This window comes from Phocoena phocoena, chromosome 18, assembly GCF_963924675.1.
Source record: "Phocoena phocoena chromosome 18, mPhoPho1.1, whole genome shotgun sequence".
NCBI lineage: Eukaryota > Metazoa > Chordata > Mammalia > Artiodactyla > Phocoenidae > Phocoena > Phocoena phocoena.
In genome coordinates, this window is record NC_089236.1 from 42,321,904 (window position 1) to 42,342,699 (window position 20,796).

A 20,796-nucleotide genomic window follows, 5' to 3' on the forward strand; every position below is an offset into this window, starting at 1 on the left:
TTATTTTATATATATATATAATGTCAATATTAATAACTATTTTCAGATGTAGAGCTCATGTTGTGCAACCAGATAAACCTAGCTCACATTTTAAGTTCTACTAATTATTAGCTATATTACCTACAATCAGCTTATTAATGCTGTTGTGCTTCTGTTATTCTACCTAAAAATAGATATTAATATGCATCTCACAGAACTGTATTGAAAAATGAGAGTATTTGAGCCATATTTTACAATTTTAAAAAAATCTTTATTTTCTTATATGATTTTTAGGACTTCAATGGATTCATCAAGGCTCTTGTTTTATTGTTCAACACCACAGTGATTTCTAAGTGATATTTCAGAGGGATTAAAAAAGTGTATCAACATTCAGTGACAAATTTCCTTGGACAAATTTATAATGTTACTTCCTATAAATAACATCAACATTGAACATACTTTAGTCTAAAATACAAATATATTATTTTATGAAAAGAATAGCAGACTAGTTATATAATGAAACTGAATCAGGATAGTGTACTTGTTAAATTGGTAATGTGATCTATTAATATATGAGAATTAATAATTTGTCCATCACTTTATAAGTTTTGCTTTCTGATCATACTTGATAAAATACTGATGATACATGTATAGCCAGATTATGCAGATAGATAGAAAGTAACAAAAAATCAAAGAGACATATTTCTCTTCATCAATGTCAAATTGTACTCTCTTATCCAGTGAACTGATAATTACATCATTTACCTTTAATTTTGAAAGATAATCTATTTGACTTATACATCTGGTGATTCCTGCCACAGAAATAGATGAGATTGGGCTTTTGAGTTTATCATCATAGCCACAAGAGAATTTAATGAGCAACGTTTGTTCAGTAAGGAGACGATTCTTTGGCAGTACATTTTCATTTGCAGGCAAGGATATGGAAGATTAACGCATGCTTTCCAATTTTTCCTTTTATGATTGATGTAGGAAGGCTTTTTGTCTGCATAAATTTGTCAAAAGAAATCTTAAAATGACCTCTCCTCGGCTTAGAAAGCACCAATTTCACAATTTTATTCTCATCAAAAAACATGTTGATGTAGCAGTGACCTGAGCTGTATTTGTGTATCCTTTTATATTGCTTAAATATTCCCTAAAAGAGCTAAGAAATAATAGACATTATTTTTATTTTTTCTATTGTAATCTATTTTTAGTTATTAGTAAGAAATCATAGGTAAGGAAATAATAATATTATTATAATTATTATAATAATTCATAATAACACAAAATTAATATATCAATATATATGTAAAAGTTTTCTCTAATTTGTAAATAATTAGATCCTTCAAAGTCAGCCATATCTAATTTTGGTGACCATATTTAAAGACGATTCAGGTAAACTAGGAAAGAAGTAGTGAGAATACAAAATTATAAAAGAAATAGGAACTTCAACTTCTGTAATAATAAATGAATCCCTACCTGACTGACTCTCCTAATAAAAAAATCAAAACTATTATATATAAACATATTACCCTGGAAAAAGCAGCTTCTGGAAAGCACTAGTGTGAAAGATGCAGACAGATTCTCCTGGGGAGTTTAGACTTAGAGAAGAGGAATTGTATGAACTGAGTTTTTATTTTTTGATCCAATATATTGTTACAGGGTTACCTAATGGAAAGGCACACAAACTTCCAGCCAAGAGATCCAGAACAGTAAAGGCATGGAATTTCTGGCTAGTAAAATAGATAAGTAAAATCCTAGAAGGGAAAATCTGGAGAGGAGATATCAAATTCTTACTATCCACAACCCAGATTAATCCCGGAAATATCCATGGATATGCATATATATCTGAACTGAGACCAAAGATGCTGTCCAAGAGATAGTATTTACTGTTGAACTCCAAGACAGCTGTCTGCTAAAACAAATAAATCATATTTACTTGACAAAAATAACAGAATCCAGAATCTCCACAACTTAATATTCATAATGTCTAACTTACAATTCAACATTGTCCTAGTACAAACTACAAAGAAAATTTAACACATTCTCAAGTGAAAAGAATATCAAATAAGACTAACTCTGAGATAATTCAGATGTCCAAATTATTAGACAAGGATTTTAAAGCAGCTACTAAGACCACCTAAAATAAATTAAAATAGAATGTATTCTCAATGAGAAAATATAGAAAAAAATGAGTAGAGAAATAGAAATGATCTTTTAATAGAGTTTAAATATTGTAAAGCTAAAACATGTACAAAATAAAAATGATAACTGGGGGGGATCCATATAAATTATACAGTAAAAACAGAAAAAAAATGAAATAAAAGTAAACATAGCCTCAGAAACTGGTAGATAATATTCAATGGTACAGCATCTGTACATTTGGAGTAAAAGAAGAGGAAAGAGAATGAGAGAGAAAAATACTTGAGTAAATAATGGCCAAAATGTTTCCCAAATTTTCTGAGAGACAAAAATTGACAGCTATGAAATGTTAAAGAAAAAAAAGCACAAAGAAGCAACTCTTATGCCAGCACTGGAAGGCAAAGAAAAAAGAACAAATCTTTAAAGTAGTAAGAAAAAAATGAGACATTCATTGCATACAGTGGGGCAACAATTTGATTAATGGCTAATTTCTTACCAGAAACCAAATAAGTCAATCAATCAATAGATGAATGGATAAAGAAGATGTGGTATATATATAAACATTAGAAAACATAAGCAAAACCAAAGGCTTATTCTTTAAAAGTATTGGTAAACTAATTATTCACTAGCTTCATTGATGAAAACAAAGAGAAAGGCAAAAAAATCACGAATATGTGGAATAAAGAATGGACATTACTATATAGCCTAGACATATTAAAAGTATATGAAATTGAATATAATGAAAAAGTTCTGCTCAGCATTTGCACCTCTTACCCTGGACAAATGATCATATAATTTTTTTCTCTATAAGAAAATGAAAACCATTTGTTGATTCTGAAATATTACACTAACTTTGAATTCCCCAAATTAATTCCTCTTGGTTATGATTTATTATCTTTTTGTATTGTATATTCCATTGGTGAAAATTTTGTTATGGATTTTTCCATCTATATCAATGAGGATTGTTGATGGGTATGTTTCTATTTTTCTAATGTCTTTTTTTTTTTTTTTTTGCAATACACAGGCCTCTCACTGTTGTGGCCTCTCCCGTTGTGGAGCACAGGCTCTGGACGTGCAGGCTCAGTGGCCATGGCTCATGGGCCCAGCCACTTCATGGCATGTGGGATCTTCCTGGACTGGGGCATGAATCCGTGTCCCCTGCATCAGCAGTTGGACTCTCAACCACTGTGCCACCAGGGAAGGTCCTCTAATGTCTTTTAATTAGCTATAAGAACAATGTTAGCCTTGCATTTAGGTCTTTAATCCATTTTGAGTTTATTTTTGTGTATGGTGTTAGGAAATGTTCTAATTTCATTCTTTTGCATGCAGCTGTCCAGTTTTCCAAACCACTTATTGAAGAGGCTGTCTTTTCTCCATTGTATATTCTTGCCTCCTTTGTCAAAGATAAGATGACCATATGTGGGTGCGTTTATCTCTGGGCTTTCTATCCTGCTCCATCGATCTATATTTCCATTTTTGTGACAGTACCATACTCTCTTGATTAATGTAGTTTTGTAGTAGAGTCTGAAGTCAGGGACCCTGATTCCTCCAGCTTAGTTTTTCATTCTAAAGACTGCTTTGGCAGAAGATGTAAATAGACTTTTCTCCAAAGAAGTGATACAGATTGCCAACAATCACATGAAACAATGCTCAACATCCCTAATCATTAGAGAAATGCAAATCAAAACTACAATGAGATATCATCTCACACTGTTTGGAATGGCCATTATGAAAAATATACAAACAATAAATGTTGGAGAAGCTGTGGAGAAAAGGGTACTCTCTTGCACTGTTGGTGGGAATGTAAATTGATACAGCCACTATGGAGAATAGTAGAGAGGTTTCTTAAAAAGCTAAAAATAGAGCTACCATATGACCCAGCAATCCCAGTACTGGGCATATACCCTGAGAAAACCATAATTCAAAAATAGTCATGTACCACAATGTTCATTGTAACACTATTTACAATACCCAGGACGTGGAAGCAACCTAAGTGTCCATCAACAGATGAATGGATAAAGAAGATGTGGCACATATATACAATGGAATATTACTCAGCCATAAAAAGAAACAAAATTGAGTTATTTGTAGTAAGGTGGATGGACCTAGATTCTGTTATACAGAGTGAAGTAAGTCAGAAAGAGAAAGACAAATACCATATGTCAGCACATAAATTTGGAATCTAAAAAAAAAAAAAAAAGTTTTGAAGAACCTAGGGGCAGAATAGGAATAAAGACGCAGATGTAGTGAATGGACTTGCGGACATGGGGATGGAGGGAAGGGGAAGCTGGGATGAAGTGAGAGAATAGAATTTACATATATATACTACCAAGTGTAAAATAGATAACTAGTGGGCAGCAGCTGCATTGAACAGGGAGATCAGCTTGGTGCTTTGTGTCCAGCTAGAGGGGTGGGATATGGAGTGTAGGAGGGAGACGCAAGAGGGATGGAATATGGGAATATAAGTATACGTATAACTGATTCATTTTGTTATACAGCAGAAACTAACAACATTGTAAAGCAATTATACTCCAATAAAGATGTAAATATTTTTTTTTTAAAGAGAGCAATATTGACCTATATAATGTGTTGAGGAGTATCTCCTCATCTATTTTCTGAAAATATTTGTGAAAGGTTGATATTAATTTGTTTCTATATGGTTGATAGAATTGAATATTGTAGCTATTTGAGTCTAAAGTTTTCTTTTGGAGACTGTTTATAAATTACTAACTCAATGCTCCTTATTGCTATAGAGCTGTTCAAGTTTTCTATGTTATTTTGTGTTATTTTTGGTATTTGTGTTTTGCAGAACATTTGTTCACTACATCTACTTTTTCAAATATTCTGACAAAGTTTTGTTTAACACAGTCCTTTACTATCCTTTTAATATCTGTAGGACCTGTACTCTGGCATTTGTAGCTATATAGATCAAATATATAGCTATATAGATCAAATAAATAAAATAGAGTTCAAATTGACCCAAAGTTTTACAATCAACTTAATAATGCTTCCAAAGTAAAAAAATGAGGAAAAATAAATTTTGACCATAAAAAGAATTTTTGCACCATGTCAAAAAGACATAATTTATCATAGACACACCCATTTACATGTTGTAATTGTAAGAGCTATAATAAAATCTTTGTGATATTTTGGACAGAAAGATAATTAAAATCAAAACCAAAAAGTAAATATACTTACATGTTTTTCTCTTCAAATGATATTTTTAAAAACATCATGGCAGAAATTGAGAGAAAATATTTTTAAATGTGTAGAGTTGACCCTTGAACAACACAGATTTGGACTGTACAGGTCCATTTACATGCAGTTTTTTCAATAAATATATTGGAAAAATTTTTGGAGACTTGTGACTTTGAAAAAACTCACAGATGAAACATGTAGTCTAGAAATATTGAAAAATAATTTTAAAGTTAGGTATGTCATAGACACATAAAATGTATAGAGATACCAATTTATCTTATCATTTGCTACCATAAAATATACATAAATCTATTTTAAAATTTCTCACAACGTGTGCACACAAACAGACTGCATGGCACCATTCACAGTGGTGAAAAATGTAAACAAATGTAAAGATGCAGCGTTAAATAATAATTGCATAACATTAACTGTAGTACCTACTTTATGACTGTAGTGTTTTTGCAGTCACCACCTCTTGCTTTTGTGGTGAGTTCAAGTGTTGCAAGTATACCTGCTTATAAGCGCCCATCATCAGATGAATGGATAAAGAAGATATGGCACATATATACAATGGAATATTACTCAGCCTTAAAAAGAAATGAAATTGAGCTATTTGTAATGAGATGGATAGACCTAGAGTCTGTCATGAAGAGTGAAGTAAGTCAGAAAGAAAAAGACAAATACTGTATGCTAACACATATATATGGAATTTAAGGGGAAAAAATGTCATGAAGAACCTAGGGGTAAGACAGGAATAAAGATGCAGACCTACTGGAGAACGGACTTGAGGATATGGGGAGGGGGAAGGGTGAGCTTTGACAGGGCGAGTGAGAGTCATGGACATATACACACTAACAAACGTAGTAAGGTAGATAGCTAGGGGGAAGCAGCTGCAAGGCACAGGGATATTAGCTCAGTGCTTTGTGACAGCCTGGAGGGGTGGGATAGGGAGAGTGGGAGGGAGGGAGACGCAAGAGGGAAGACATATGGGAACATATGTATATGTATAACTGAATCACTTTGTTATAAAGCAGAAACTAATGCACCATTGTAAAGCAATTGTACCCCAATAAAGATGTTTAAAAAAAAAAAAAGCCATGTGATGCTAATGATCTCCTCTTAAGCAGTTCCTCTCTCCAGTAAACTGCATATTGTGGTAAAAAGTGATCTCCTTTAGTTCACGTGTAATTTTAATCATGTTCAGTGAAATACTATAAAACTTGAATAACATCATGGGACCCATATTAAATTCCACTAATGAAATGGGAAGTATTCCCAAGAAGCAGAGAAAAGTTAATATATCACAAGAAAAAGTTGAATTACTTAATAGGTACCATAGATTGAGGTCTGCTGTTGCAGACCAGTTTAAGATAAATTAATCCAGCATAAGGACTACTGCAAAAAAGTAAAGAAAATTCAAGAAACCATCATTCCAGCAATGCCAACGTGTGCGAGAACCTTGCACTTTTGTGAAATACATTTTTAATCTAGTATTGAAATTGCAACTTTTTTGTGAATGCATGATTTCTATAAGGCATACTGCTGGAGAAAACAGTGCCCAGATATTGTGCATGTCTTCACAACCTTTATGACAGAGACAATTAAATAAATCATGAAAGAAATTGTGGATATGGCCAAAAAAAAAAAAAGTGGTGGTGAAGATTTTAAATGTATGAATCTTGGAGAAATTCAAGCGCAGATAGACACCACCCAGATGAATTAACAGAAGATGACTAGTTGTGTGCTTTGTAAAAAATGCCAGATGATTAAGAAGATATAGAAGCAGTGCCAGAAAACAAATTGCCATCGGATAATCTGGCAGAAATGTTCTGATTATTCAAGACTGCTTTTGATTTCTTACGGACCTTTCTATGATAAGGACATTGAAACTAAAGCAAATGCTAGAAGAAAGATTGATACCATATAGAAACAATTTTAGAGAAATAAAAAAGGAAAAAATGGCAGAAAATATGAGGTATTTCCATAAAGTTATATCAAGTGTGTCTGCATCTCCTGTCTCCCCTTCCACCTCCTTCACCTTTTCCTCCCCTTCCATTCCTGAGAATTCAGTACCAACCCCTTCCCTTTCTCTTCCACCCCAGTCTACTCAATGTGAAGTAAATGAAGATGAACACCTTTATAATGTTCCATTTCCACTTAATGAATAGTAAATAATTATCATGATGTACAGTTAATAAACTTATCTGTTGTGTAGTCTTCAGGTTCTAGTAATTATAAGGCAAAAGTGTGAGACATTTTTGTGTAATCATCACCATCACCTAAGTATTCATTGTGTAGAATACTGTGTGTAAGACTTGTATTGAAGTGAACGTCTGGCCTTATATAGGCATAAGGAGAGTGCTACTTAGCATAAAAGTAATAATGTGTTAGTTTTCTTACTGTTTTATAGCTTTCCTTTCAAAAAATTACATTATCTCACAGTATGTCTCTCTCTCATAATTGGAGACACTATGTATCAGCCTATCTTCACAGGTAAATTTTTTCAATGTAACAATGTTTCCAATATTTCTTTATGTATATGACTGTAATAATGTATGCCATAAAAATGTTATAACATTCATTCATTAGCGTATATACTAGGCTTACAGTGAAGCAATCTTATCGATTGCACTAGGCTACCATAAAGCAATCATATTTCTGCTTCTTCATTATCAGTGCATGCATCATTATACTTGTACATAAATATGAATTTCTTTTTCACATTATCTTTTTTTTAACATCTTTATTGGAGTATAATTGCTTTACAATGGTGTGTTAGTTTCTGCTTTATAACAAAGTAAATCAGTTATACACACACACACACACACACACACACACACACACACACATATATATATATATATATATATATTCCCATATCTCTTCCCTCTTGCATCTCCCTCCCTCCCACCCTCCCTATCCCACCCCTCTAAGTGGTCACAAAGCACCGAGCTGATCTCCCTGTTCTATGCGGCTGCATCCCACTAGCTATCTATTTTACGTTTGGTAGTGTATATATGTCCATGTCACTCTCTCACTTTGTCACAGCTTACCCTTCCCCCTCCACATATCCTCAAGTCCATTGTCTAGTAGGTCTGTGTCTTTATTCCTGTCTTACTCCTAGGTTCTTCATGACATTATTTTTTGTCTTAGATTCCATATATATGTGTTAGCATATGATATTTGTCTTTCTCTTTCTGACTTACTTCACTCTGTATGACAGACTCTAGGTCCATCCACATCACTACAAATAACTCAATTTCCTTTCTTTTTATGGCTGAGTAATATTCCATTGTATATATGTGCCACATCTTCTTTGTCCATTCATCCGATGATGGACACTTAAGTTCTTTCCATGTCCTAACTATTGTAAATAGAGCTGCAGTGAATATTTTGGTACATGACTCTTTTTGAAATATGGTTTTCTCAAGGTATATGCCCAGTAGTGAGATTGCTGGGTCGTATGATAGTTCTATTTGTAGTTTTTGAAGGAACATCCATACTCTTCTCCATAGTGGCTGTACCAATTCACATTCCCACCAGCAGTGCAAGAGTGTTCCCTTTTCTCCACACCCTCTCCAAAACTAGATCCATATATATGCTGTCTACAAGAGATCCACTTCAGACCTAGGGACACATACAGACTGAAAGTGAGGGGATGGAAAAAGATATTTCGTGCAAATGGAAATCAGAAAAAAGCTGGAGTAGCAATTCTCATATCAGATAAAATAGACTTTAAAATAAAGAGTATTACAAGAGACAAAGATAGACACTACATAATGATCAGGGGATTGATCCAAGAATAAGATATAACAATTGTAAATATTTATGCACCCAACATAGGAGCACCTCAATACATAAGGCAAATACTAACAACCATAAAAGGGGAAATCGACAGTAACACATTCATAGTAGGGGACTTTAACACCCCACTTTCACCAATGGACAGATTATCCAAAATGAAAATAAATAAGGAAACACAAGCTTTAAATGATACATTAAACAAGATGGACTTAATTGTTATTTATAGGATATCTTTCCATTTTTGATATCTAGTATACATATAAGCCATAGTGTTTTGTATCATACAAGAAAATATTGATATAGGTAGTGACAGATGTTTCATCTTTTAAACAACTAAACTTTGTATTGACAAAAACAGTACAGTAGTGTAAATGTATTTTCTTTTCCATACGATTTTTCTTAATAACATTTTCTTTTCTCTAGCTTATTTTATTGTACAAATACAGTTTATAATACATATACCATACAAAATATGTGCTAATCACCTGTTTATGTTATTGATAAGTCTTCCAGTCAACAAAATGCTATTAATAATTACGTTCTGGGGAGAGTCAAAAGTTATATGGGATTTTCAACTGCATGGGGAGTCAGGGTCCTTAATCCCTGCATTTTTCAATGGTCAACTGTACTTGATAAAACAATTCTATCGATAACTTAGAAATAATATGAGTAAACTAATAAGAAAAACTAATAAAAAGGCAATATATTTTAATGGACAAGTCACCAAAGCATGAACAAAAAGCATAAGAAGAGAGGCTCAATTTTCATCTAGGAAATGAAAATTAAAAGACAGTGGCACATGACTACATAGACACTAGATGAATAAAGGTAAATAGCATACAAGTGCTAAGTGGTGATAAGAATGTGAAGCAACTAGCACTCATATATTGCTGGGGTAATAGATTGGTACACCTACTTTGGAAAACTATGTGACAGTATATTTTAAAGTTGAGTATACCCCTACCATACAACCCAGAAATCCCACTCCTAGGTAATTTTCCACAAGAAAGAGAACTTATGTTCAGGCAAAGAATACCACATTAATGTTAATAGAAGTATTGCTCATAACATTACTTCCTAAAATTAGGAAGAAACATAAATGTCCATGAACTGGTGAATGTATAAGCCTATTTTAATATGAACATATCATTAAATACTTGAAAGTAAATAAAGAAATAAAGTATTACCACAAACATCACCATGGATGAATTTCAAATGATTATAGTAAAAACCGAAGACTACAAAAAGTACAATTGATGTTTTATGAAATCCAGAAAAGGCAAAATGATAGTGAGAGAAAGCAGATCTGTGAGTTTTGTGGGCTAAGAGGCAGTGGAACAGACTGACTATACAGGGCCATGGAGGTGCATTTTAGGAGGATGGTGATCTTCCATATTTTGTTTGTTTATTTAATTTTATTTTAGATTCCACATATTAGTGATGCAGTATTTTTTCTTTTTTGTCTACTTATTTCATTTAGTATAATCCCTTCAAGTCCATCCATGTTGCTGCAAATGTTTTTAATGGCTGAGTTGTATTCTACAATCTACTTATCCATTCATCTGTTGATGGACACTTAAAATGCTTCCATACCTTGACAATTGTAAATAATGTTTCTATGAACATTGGGGTGCATGTGTCTTTTCAAATTAGTATTTTCTTTTTGTTTCAGATATATACCCAGGAATGGAATTGCTGGGTCATATGGTAGTTCTGTTTTTAGTTTCCTGAGAAACCTCCATAGTGTTTTCCTCAGAGGCTGCACCAATTTACATTCCCACCAACAATGTACAAGGGTTCCCTTTTCTCCACATCCTCACCAACATTTGTTACTTATGTTCTTTTTGATGACAACTATTCTGACAGATGTGAGATAATATTTCTTTGTAGTTTTAATTTGCTTTTATCTGATGATTAATAATGTTCAGCATCTTTTCATGTACCTGTTGGCCATCTGTATGTCTTCTTTGGAAAAATGTCTGTTCAGGTGTTCTGCCTATGTTTTAATCAAGCTGTGTGTTTTCTTGATGTTGAGTTATATGTGTTATTAGTATATTTTGGATATTAACACTTTATTGGTTATATCATCTGCAAATATTTTCTCCCACTCAGTTGGTTATTTTTGTTTGTTTTATTTGTTGATGGTTTCCCTTGCTGAACAAAACTTTTATGTTTAATTAGGTCCCATTTGTTTATTTTTGCTTTTACTTCATTTGCTTTAGGAGACAGAGCCAAAAAAATACTCCTATGATTTATGTCAAAGAGTGTTCCACCTATACTTACAATCAAAATCCAACAATACATTAAAAGCATCATATACCATGATCAAATGGGATTTATCCCAGAGATGCAAGGAGTTTCCAATATCCAAAAATCAATGAATGCAATACACTGCATTAAAAACTGAGCAATAAAAACCATCTCAGTAGATGCTGAAAAAGCTTTTGGCAAAATTCAATATCCATTTATGATAAAAACTCTCCAGAAAGTGGACACAGAGGTAATGTACCTCAACCTAATAAAGGCTATATATGACAAGCCTGAAGCTAACATCATACTAGACAGTGAAAAGCTGAAAGCCTTTCCTCTAAGATCAGGAACAAGACAAGGATTTTATTCAAAATAGTTTTGGGAGTCTTTGTCACAGCAATAAGACAGCAATAAGAAAAATAAATAAAAGCGATCCACATTGGAAAGGAAGAAGTAAAACTGTCACTGTTAGCAGATGACATGATACTACATGTAGAAAACCTTAAAGATGTGAGCAGAAAATTATTAGAGGCCAAAAATGAATTTCATAAAGTTGCAGGGTACAAAATTAATATACAGAAAGCTGTTGCATTTTTATACACTAACAATGAACTGTCAGAGAAATTAAGGTAACAATTTCATTTACAATCCCACAATAATAATAAAATACCTAGGAATAAACCTACCTAAGGAGGTAAAAGACCTGTATTCAGAAAACTATGATATATTGATGAAAGTGCTGCTTGAAGACAACACAGAAAGATGGAAAGATATATTGTGTTCACAAACTGGAAGAATTAACATTGTTAAAATGACCATGCTACCCAAGCCAATCCCTATTAAATTAAATACAATCCCTATCAAAATACCAAGGGAATTTTTCACAGAACTAGAAAAAATAACTAAAATTTGTATGAAAACCCAAAAGACCCTGAATAGCCAAAACAATATTGGTAAAGAAGAACAGAGTTGGAGGTATCATACTTCCTGACTTTAGACTATACTACAGAGCTACAGTAATCACACCAGTATTGCACTGGCACAAAACAGAGACATAGATCAGTGGAACAGAAGAGAGAGCCTAGAAATAAACCCACCCACTTATGGTCAATTAATCTATGACAAAAGAGGCAAGAATATACAATGGAAAAAAGACAGTCTCTTCAATATGTAGTGCTGGGAAAACTGGACAGCTACATGTAAAAGAATGAAATTAGAACATTCTCTAACACCATACACAAACTAAACTCAAAATGGATCACAGACCTAAATGTAAGACCAGAAGTCATAAAACTTCAAGTTATTCCATATCTGGATCATAGCAGTTGTTAGACAACTGTATACAGTAAAAAAAATAAAAAATAATAAAAATATAGTCAAAATCTATAGATTTTATTGTATGTTTAACACATTTTAATAAAATGGAAAAAGTAGACAACATTCAAAATAACATCAGAGAAATATATGCGATTTGACAGAAGGAAGAGGCTAAATGATGATTGCAGAATACACTGCATTTTAACCTTTATGTATCTCAAAATGTTGCAAGGGAATTCTCCTTAATTTAAGAAAGAAATATTGTGAAAATTTTAAGCATTGTTTCATTGGACATGTTTTAGAACGTGTGTATCATTTGACTATACTTATTTGTTAAAGATTATAGGACAATTTGATGTAATGAAATGAAGATGACCTCATTGTGTCATAGCTTGTAAACCTTCTCTTAGTGGAATATATATTTCTTAAATAACACAACATGGAACTCCTCATTTATAATCTATATGAAAAGGGTATTTCTATGTCAGAAACTCTGAATCTTGTGTCATTCCCTGATTACCAATATTCAGAGGGCATTTTGTGAGAGCCAGGTGTAATCTGTGTGTGCAGTGGGTACATCACAGGAGTGGAACCAGAAAATTATGCAACACTGATCTTATCTAGGACTACTGGTGACCTAAATGTCATTCACTCTTGAAATGGAGAGAGAAAGAGAGAGAAAGGCCTTAACTTACTTTAATCTTATCTTTATTTTGCTTTATTTTATTTACTTCCTTATCTTTATTTTGCTTATCAATGTACGCAAGTCTTTCTTGAAAGGAAAGAAAGGTCTTTACCTTTATACCCTGGAATCACTTTGAAGACGGTGATGTCTCTACACTTTAACCTTCAGGAATGTTTCCTTATATGTAACATTGTTATCTTTTTTTTTTTTTTTTTTTTTGCCAAGCTATGCAGCATGCAGGATCTTAATTTCTTAGTTCCCAGACCAGGGATTGAACCTCTTTCTGCTGCAGTGGAAGTGCAGACTCTTAACCACTGGATCATCAGGGAAGGCCCTACACTGTTATCTTGACAGTAAATGTCATATATTTCTATATATATGATATTCATGGAGGAATATGTCCACAAATGGGTGGTATTTTATATATCTTTTTAAATAAAATTCATAATTATAATATTTATATTGCATTTAAACAATAATTATCTTTGATAAGCATGGCATTGTGAATCAGAGATGAAATTTGCAATCTTTACCTAACATTTCTCAAATTTATTTCCACATTTTATTGTGATTATGCATTATGACAGAATCCTCATTCATAAAGCTAAATACCAAAGACAATAGATTTTATAGCTGTTTTAAAGAAAATTCAACAGAGTAAATTGAAAAATCTAATTAGCTTTATTTGTTGATTCATGAATTAAGCAGCATCCCATCTAACAGATAGAAGGGTGCTCCAAGGAGCTGTATGAAATAGAAGACTTTTATAGGCAAAAGGAGGGTGAGACATGGAAGTTAAAAGAGTGGATTATTTCAGGCAAATTCTACTTCCCTTAGGGAAAATCAGCGAGTCTTATCAGGCGGATTACTCACTAGTGTAGATCAGGATATTCCAAACTGATTCATTTAAATTCCACTGCTGGAAGAGGATGAAACTAAAAATAGGTTAGGTAGTAAGTCTTAGTGGGGTTTATCATAAATGGCTCCATTTTGGACCTGTTGTTTCTTTCTTATAGAGCTTAACTTGCAATCTCAACCTATTCTTGAGACTCTTGAGGGGGAAAAGCAGAATATTTTTAAGTTAAATTACTACCTATATAAATCTTTGTAATAAACATAAATATCAAAATCTATTCAAAACTTAGTATAACACTGAAACCTTTGTTTGGATGAGAGCAAGCACAGAGCAGAAATGCCTGAATTGAGTGTGGCACAGCATATATGCTCTGAAGCAAAGCACTTGTTAATCAATTTGGGATATGCAACAAGTCAAATATCTGAATTTGAAACTGAAAAATTATGAGTTCCTATCTCATCTATAATAGAGAGGCTAATAATGAATCTCTGATACAACCTTTCCTTCACAGGCATGCCGTTTTAGCTATGGACATAGTCAGTAAGAAGCAAGTCTTCAAGTATGTGCCTTATAGCCCAGCTGGATTGACTTTCCTATGTATGGACTAACTGCAGTCCCTGTGGAACACTGTACATTATGGGAATGCTTTATTTTTAGTAATATTTCTATTTTTTATTATCTATAAATACTTCCCATGTGTGTATGTGTGTCTTTTCTATAGTTTGCAATACAAAGAGGTAATTTCAACATATTAGCAATATTTTATCTTGTACAGTACAACATTACTGCATATTTAGGTCATGTAAATACTTTTATTCTTTCTGAGAACTATCAAAACTAGGTTTTCTAACCTCCTTTTGGGAACTTCAGTTATCTACAGGGCACATTTTTACCAAGGGAATCTAGTAGTTCTCAGCTCTAACTAACCTCACTTTCAAAATGTAAAAATTTTCAGCATTCCAAAGGGGAATATTACAAATATAACTCATATGTTTATAAAAATTGCACTGTTTTTCATTTTGCTACAATTGCAGACTCCTTCCTCTACCCAAATAGTTGAATCTTGCGTATGCCACTCCTAGCTACAGTGTAATTATTTAGGAGCAAGAGTTATGATATGTAATATAAGGGTATAAATAAAATACTCTGAATTGCTGTGCACCGACTATAATTTACTTTTGTGTTGTATTACAACACTTGGTTCAAGTTCTCAATTTTAGACCTTTAAAACTTATAAAGTTATAAATAGCATCTATAGTGTCTGGGAAAACTTCGTCCTCATTATAATTGTTACAGCTTTGACATGTTGCTGTTGCACCTTAGGCAAAATGTTCCAAGTAATGTGAAAGACTAATTTATTCTGGTTGCAGAGTCCTCTAATGGAGAAAACCTGAAAATACAATTTTCAGTGAAAACTCGAAATTTCATGTTGCAAAAATATTTACTTAAATCCTACTTATTGCAGGGGGAAAAAAGCCCTGAAGTTATGCTGTATTTGTAAAGGCTATTTGTATCACTGTATGTTCCTCTTAGCAATTATTTATCACAGCTATTTCAACATTCATCTAAATAAGGTTTTCTGGTAGAGTATGGAAAGATATGCAAACCAGAGTTTATCTTTATGACATAAGTCAGTGTACATGTGTTTGGTAACATCTATGATTAGTATCTTCAAGATATATATGCATACCACTTTTCTACATCAGCAAAAGCATATCTAAATCTATTTATTTATTTTAGATGGAATATATAGGTGTGTGTTAACACACAAACACACACACCCCTCAGGTATTCTTGGGGTAGTTCCCATGACTCGCTTTATTTTTTTAACATCTTTATTGGTGTATAATTGCTTTACAATGTTGTGTTAGTTTCTGCTGTGTAACAAAGTGAATCAGTTATATGTATACATATATCCCCATATCCTCTCCTTCTTGCCACTCCCTCCCACTCTCCCTATATCACCGCTCTAGGTGGTGAAAAAGCACCAAGATGAGCTCCCCGTGCAATACAGTTGCTTCCCACCAGCTGTCTATTTTACATTTGGTAGTATATATATACGCCAATGCTACTCTCTCACTTCATCCCAGCTTACCCTGTCCTCTCCCCATGTCCTCAAGTCCAATCTCTACCTCTATATCTTTATTCCTGTCCTGCCCCTAGGTTCACAGAAAAATTTTTACTTTTTTTTATTCCGTATATATGTGTTAGCATACGATAATTGTTTTTCTCTTTCTGACTTACTTCACTCGGTAAGACAGACTCTATGTCCTTCCACCTCACTACAAATAGCTCAATTTTTTTATGGCTGAGTAATATTCCATTGTATACATGTGCCACATTTTCTTTACCCATTCATCTGTTGATGGACACTTAGGTTGCTTCCATGTCCTGGCTCTTGTAAGTATTGCTGTGATGAACATTGTTGTACATGACAATTTTTGAATTATGTTTTTTTCAGGGTATATGCCCAGTACTGCAATTGCTGGGTCATATGGTAGTTCTATTTTTACTTTTTAAAGGAGCCTCCATACTATTCTCAATAGTAGCTGTATCAATTTACATTCCCACCAACAGTGCAACACGGTTCCCTTTTCTCCACAGCCTCTCAGGCGTTTATTGTTTGTAGATTTTTTGATGTTGGCTATTCTGAATGGTGTGAGGTGACACTTCATTTTAGTCTCGATTGACATTTCTCTAATGATTAGTGATACTGAACATCCTTTTGTATGTTTGCTGGCAATCTGTATATCTTCTTTGGAGAAATGTCTATTTAGATCTTCTGCCCATTTTTGGATTGAGTTGTTTGTTTTGTTGATACTGAGCTGCATGAGCTGCTTGTATAGTTTGGAGATTAATCCTTTGTCAGTCGCTTCATCTGCAAATATTTTTTCCCATTATGAGCGTTGTCTTTTCCTATTGTTTATGGTCCCTTTTAATGTGCAAAAGTGTTTAAGTTTCATTAGGTCCCATTTGTTTATTTTTGTTTTTATTTCCTTTTCTCTACGAGGTGGATTATCAAAAAGGATAATGCTGTGATTTATGTCATAGAGTGTTCTGCCTGTGTTTTCCTCTAAGAGTGTTACAGTGCCTGGCCTTACATTTAGGTCTTTAATCCATTTTGAGTGTATTTTTGTGTATCGTGTTAGGAAGTGTTCTAATTTCATTATTTTACATGTAGCTGTCCACTTTTTCCAACACCACTTATTGATGAGGCTGTATTTTCCATTGTATATTTGTGCCTCCTTTAACAAAATTAAGGTGGCCATATGTACGTGGTTTTACCTCTGCGCTTTCAGTCCTGTTCCATTGATCGATATTTCTGTTTTTGTGCCAATACCATACTGTCTTGATTACTGTAGCTTTGTAGTATAGTCTGAAATCAGGTAGCCTGATTCCTCCAGCACCATTTTTCTTTCTCAAGATTACTTTGGCTATTAGGGATCTTTTGTGTTTCCATACAAATTGTGAAATTTTTTGTTCTAGTTCTGTGAAAAATGCCATTGGTAATTTGATAGTGATTACATTGAATCTGTAGATTACTTTGTATTGTATCATGTTATCTGCAAACAGTGACAGCATTACTTCTTCTTTTCTAATTTGGATTCATTTTATTTATTTTTCCTCTCTGACTGCTGTGGCTAAAACTTCCAAAACTATGTTGAATAATAGTGGTGAGAGTGGGCATCCTTCTCTTATTCCTGATTATGGAGGAAATGGTTTCAGTTTTTCATCATTGATAATGATGTTGGCTATGGGTTTATCATATATGGCCCTTATTATGTTAATGCAAGTTCCCTCTATGTCTACATTCTGGAGGCTTTTTTCATAAATGGGTGTTGAATTTTGTTGAAAGATTTTTCTGCATCTATTTAGATTATCATATGGTTTTTATCCTTCAGTTTGTTAATATGGTATATCACATGATTGATTTGCATATATTGAAGAAACCTTGCATTCCTGGGATAAACCCCACTTGATCATGTTGTATGATCCTTTTAATGTGCTGTTGGATTCTGTTTGCTAGTATTTTATTGAGGATTTTTTCACCTATGTCCATCAGTGGTATTGGCCTGTAGTTTTCTTTTTTCTGACATTTTGTCTGGTTTTAGTATAGGGTGATGGTGGCCTCATAGAATGTGTTTTGAAGTGTTCCTCCCTCTGTTATATTTTGGAAGAGTTTGAGAAGGATAGGTGCTAACTCTTTGCTAAACGTTTGGTAGAATTCACCTGTGAAACCATCTAGCCCCAGCCTTTTGTTTGTTGGAAGATTTTTAATCAGTTTAAATGCTTGTGAATGGTCTGTTAAATTTTCTATTTCTTCCTGGTTCAGTCTCAGAAGATTGTGCTTTTCTAAGAATTTGTCCATTTCTTCCAGGTTGTACATAGTATTGGCATATAGTTGCTTATGATAATTCCTCATGATTCTTTGTATTTCTTCAGGGTCAGTTGTTACTTCTCCTTTTTCATTTCTAATTCTGTTGATTTGAGTCTTCTCCCTTTTTTTCTTGATGAGTCTGGCTAGTGGTTTATCAATTTTGTTTATCTTCTCAAAGAAACAGCTTTTAATTTTATTGATCTTTGCTATCATTTCCTTCTAATCTGGTCTTTATGATTTCTTTCCTTCTGCTAAATCTGAGGGGTTTTTGTTCTTCTTTCTCAAATTGCTTTAGGTGCAAGGTTAGGTTGTTTAGGATTGTATTGCTATAAATGACCCTCTTAGAACTGCTTTTGCTGTATCCCATAGGTTTTCGATCATTGTGTATTCAATGTTGTTTGTTTCTAGGTATTTTTTGATTTCCTCTTTGATTTCTTCAGTGAGCTCTTGGTTCTTTAGTAATGTATTGTTTAGTTTCTATGTGTTTGTATTTTTTTACAGTTTTTCCCCCCTGTAATTGATATCTATTCTTACAGTGTTCTGGTCAGAAAAGATACTTGATGCCATTTCAATTTTCTTAAATTTACCAAGACTTGATTTGTGACCCAGGAGAAGTCTATCCTGGAGAATTTTCCATGAGCGCTTGAGAAGAAAGTGTAATTTTTTTTTTTTTTCTGGATGGAATGTCCTATAAATATCAATTAAGTCTATCTTGTTTAATGTGTCATTTAAAGCTTGTGTTTCCTTATTTATTTTTATCTTAGATAATCTGTCCATTAGTGAAAGTGCGTGTTAAAGTACCCTACTTTATTGTTTTATTTCATTTCCACTTGTATGGCTATTAGCATTTGCCTTATGTACTGAGGTGCTCCTATGTTGGTTGCATAAGTATTTACAATTGTTATATCTTCTTGGATTGATCTTTTGATCATTATGTCTCTTGTAACAGTCTTTATTTTAAACTGTATTTTGTCTGTTATGAGAATTGCTACTCCATCTTTCTTTTGATTTCCATTTGCATGGAATATCTTTTTCCATCCCCTCACTTTCAGTCTGCATGTGTCACTAGTTCTGAAGTGGGTTTCTTGTAGACAGCATATGCATGGGTCTTGTTTTTGTATCCATTCAGTAAACCTGTGTCTTTTGGTTGGAGCATTTAATCCATTCACATTTAAGGTAATTATCAACATGTATGTTCCTATTACCATTTTCTTAATTGTTTTGGGTTTGTTTTTGTAGGTCTTTTCTTTTTCTTGTGTTTCCTGTCTAGAGAGGTCCTTTAACATTTGTTGTAAAGCTGGTTTGGTGGTGCTGATTTATCTTAGGGTTTGCTTGTCTGTAAGGTTTTAGTTTCTCCTTTGAATGTGAATGAGATTCTTGCTGGGTAGAGTAATCTTTGTTGTAGGCTTTTCCTTTTCATCATTTTAAATGTGTCCTTCCACTTCCTTCTGGCTTGCAGAGTTTCTTCTGAAAGATCAGCTGTTAACATTATGGAGAGCCCCTTGTATGTTATTTGTTGATTTTCCTTTGCTGCTTTTAATATTTTTTCTTTGTATTTAATTTTTGATAGTTTGATTAATATGTGTCTTGGCGTGTTTCTCCTTGGATTTATCCTGTATGGGACTCTCTGCATTTCCTGGACATGATTGATTATATCCTTTCCCATGTTAGGGAAGTTTTCAACTATAATCTCTTCAAATATTTTCTCAGACCCTTTCTTTTTTGTCTTTTTCTTCTGTGACCCCTATAATTCAAATGTTCATGCATTTAATATTGTCCCAGAAGTCTCTTAGACTGTCCTCAATTGTCTTCATTCTTTTTTCTTTATTCTGTGCTTTTGTAGTTATTTCCTCTATTTTATCTTCCAGGTCACTTATCATTTCTTTGCCTCAGTTATTCTGTTATTGATTCCTTCTAAAGAGTTTTTAATTTTATTTATTGTGTTTTTCATCAGTCTTTATTTGCTCTTTAGTTCTTTTATGTCCCTGTTAAAGGTTTCTTGTATTTTCTCTATTCTATTTCCAAGATTTTGGATCATCTTTACTATCATTACTCTGAATTCTTTTTCAGGTAGGCTGCATATTGCCTCTTCATTTGCTTGGTCTGGTGGGTTTTTACCTTGCTCCTTCACTTTCTGTGTATTTCTCTGTCTTCTCATTTTGTTTAACTTACTGTGTTTGGGGTCTC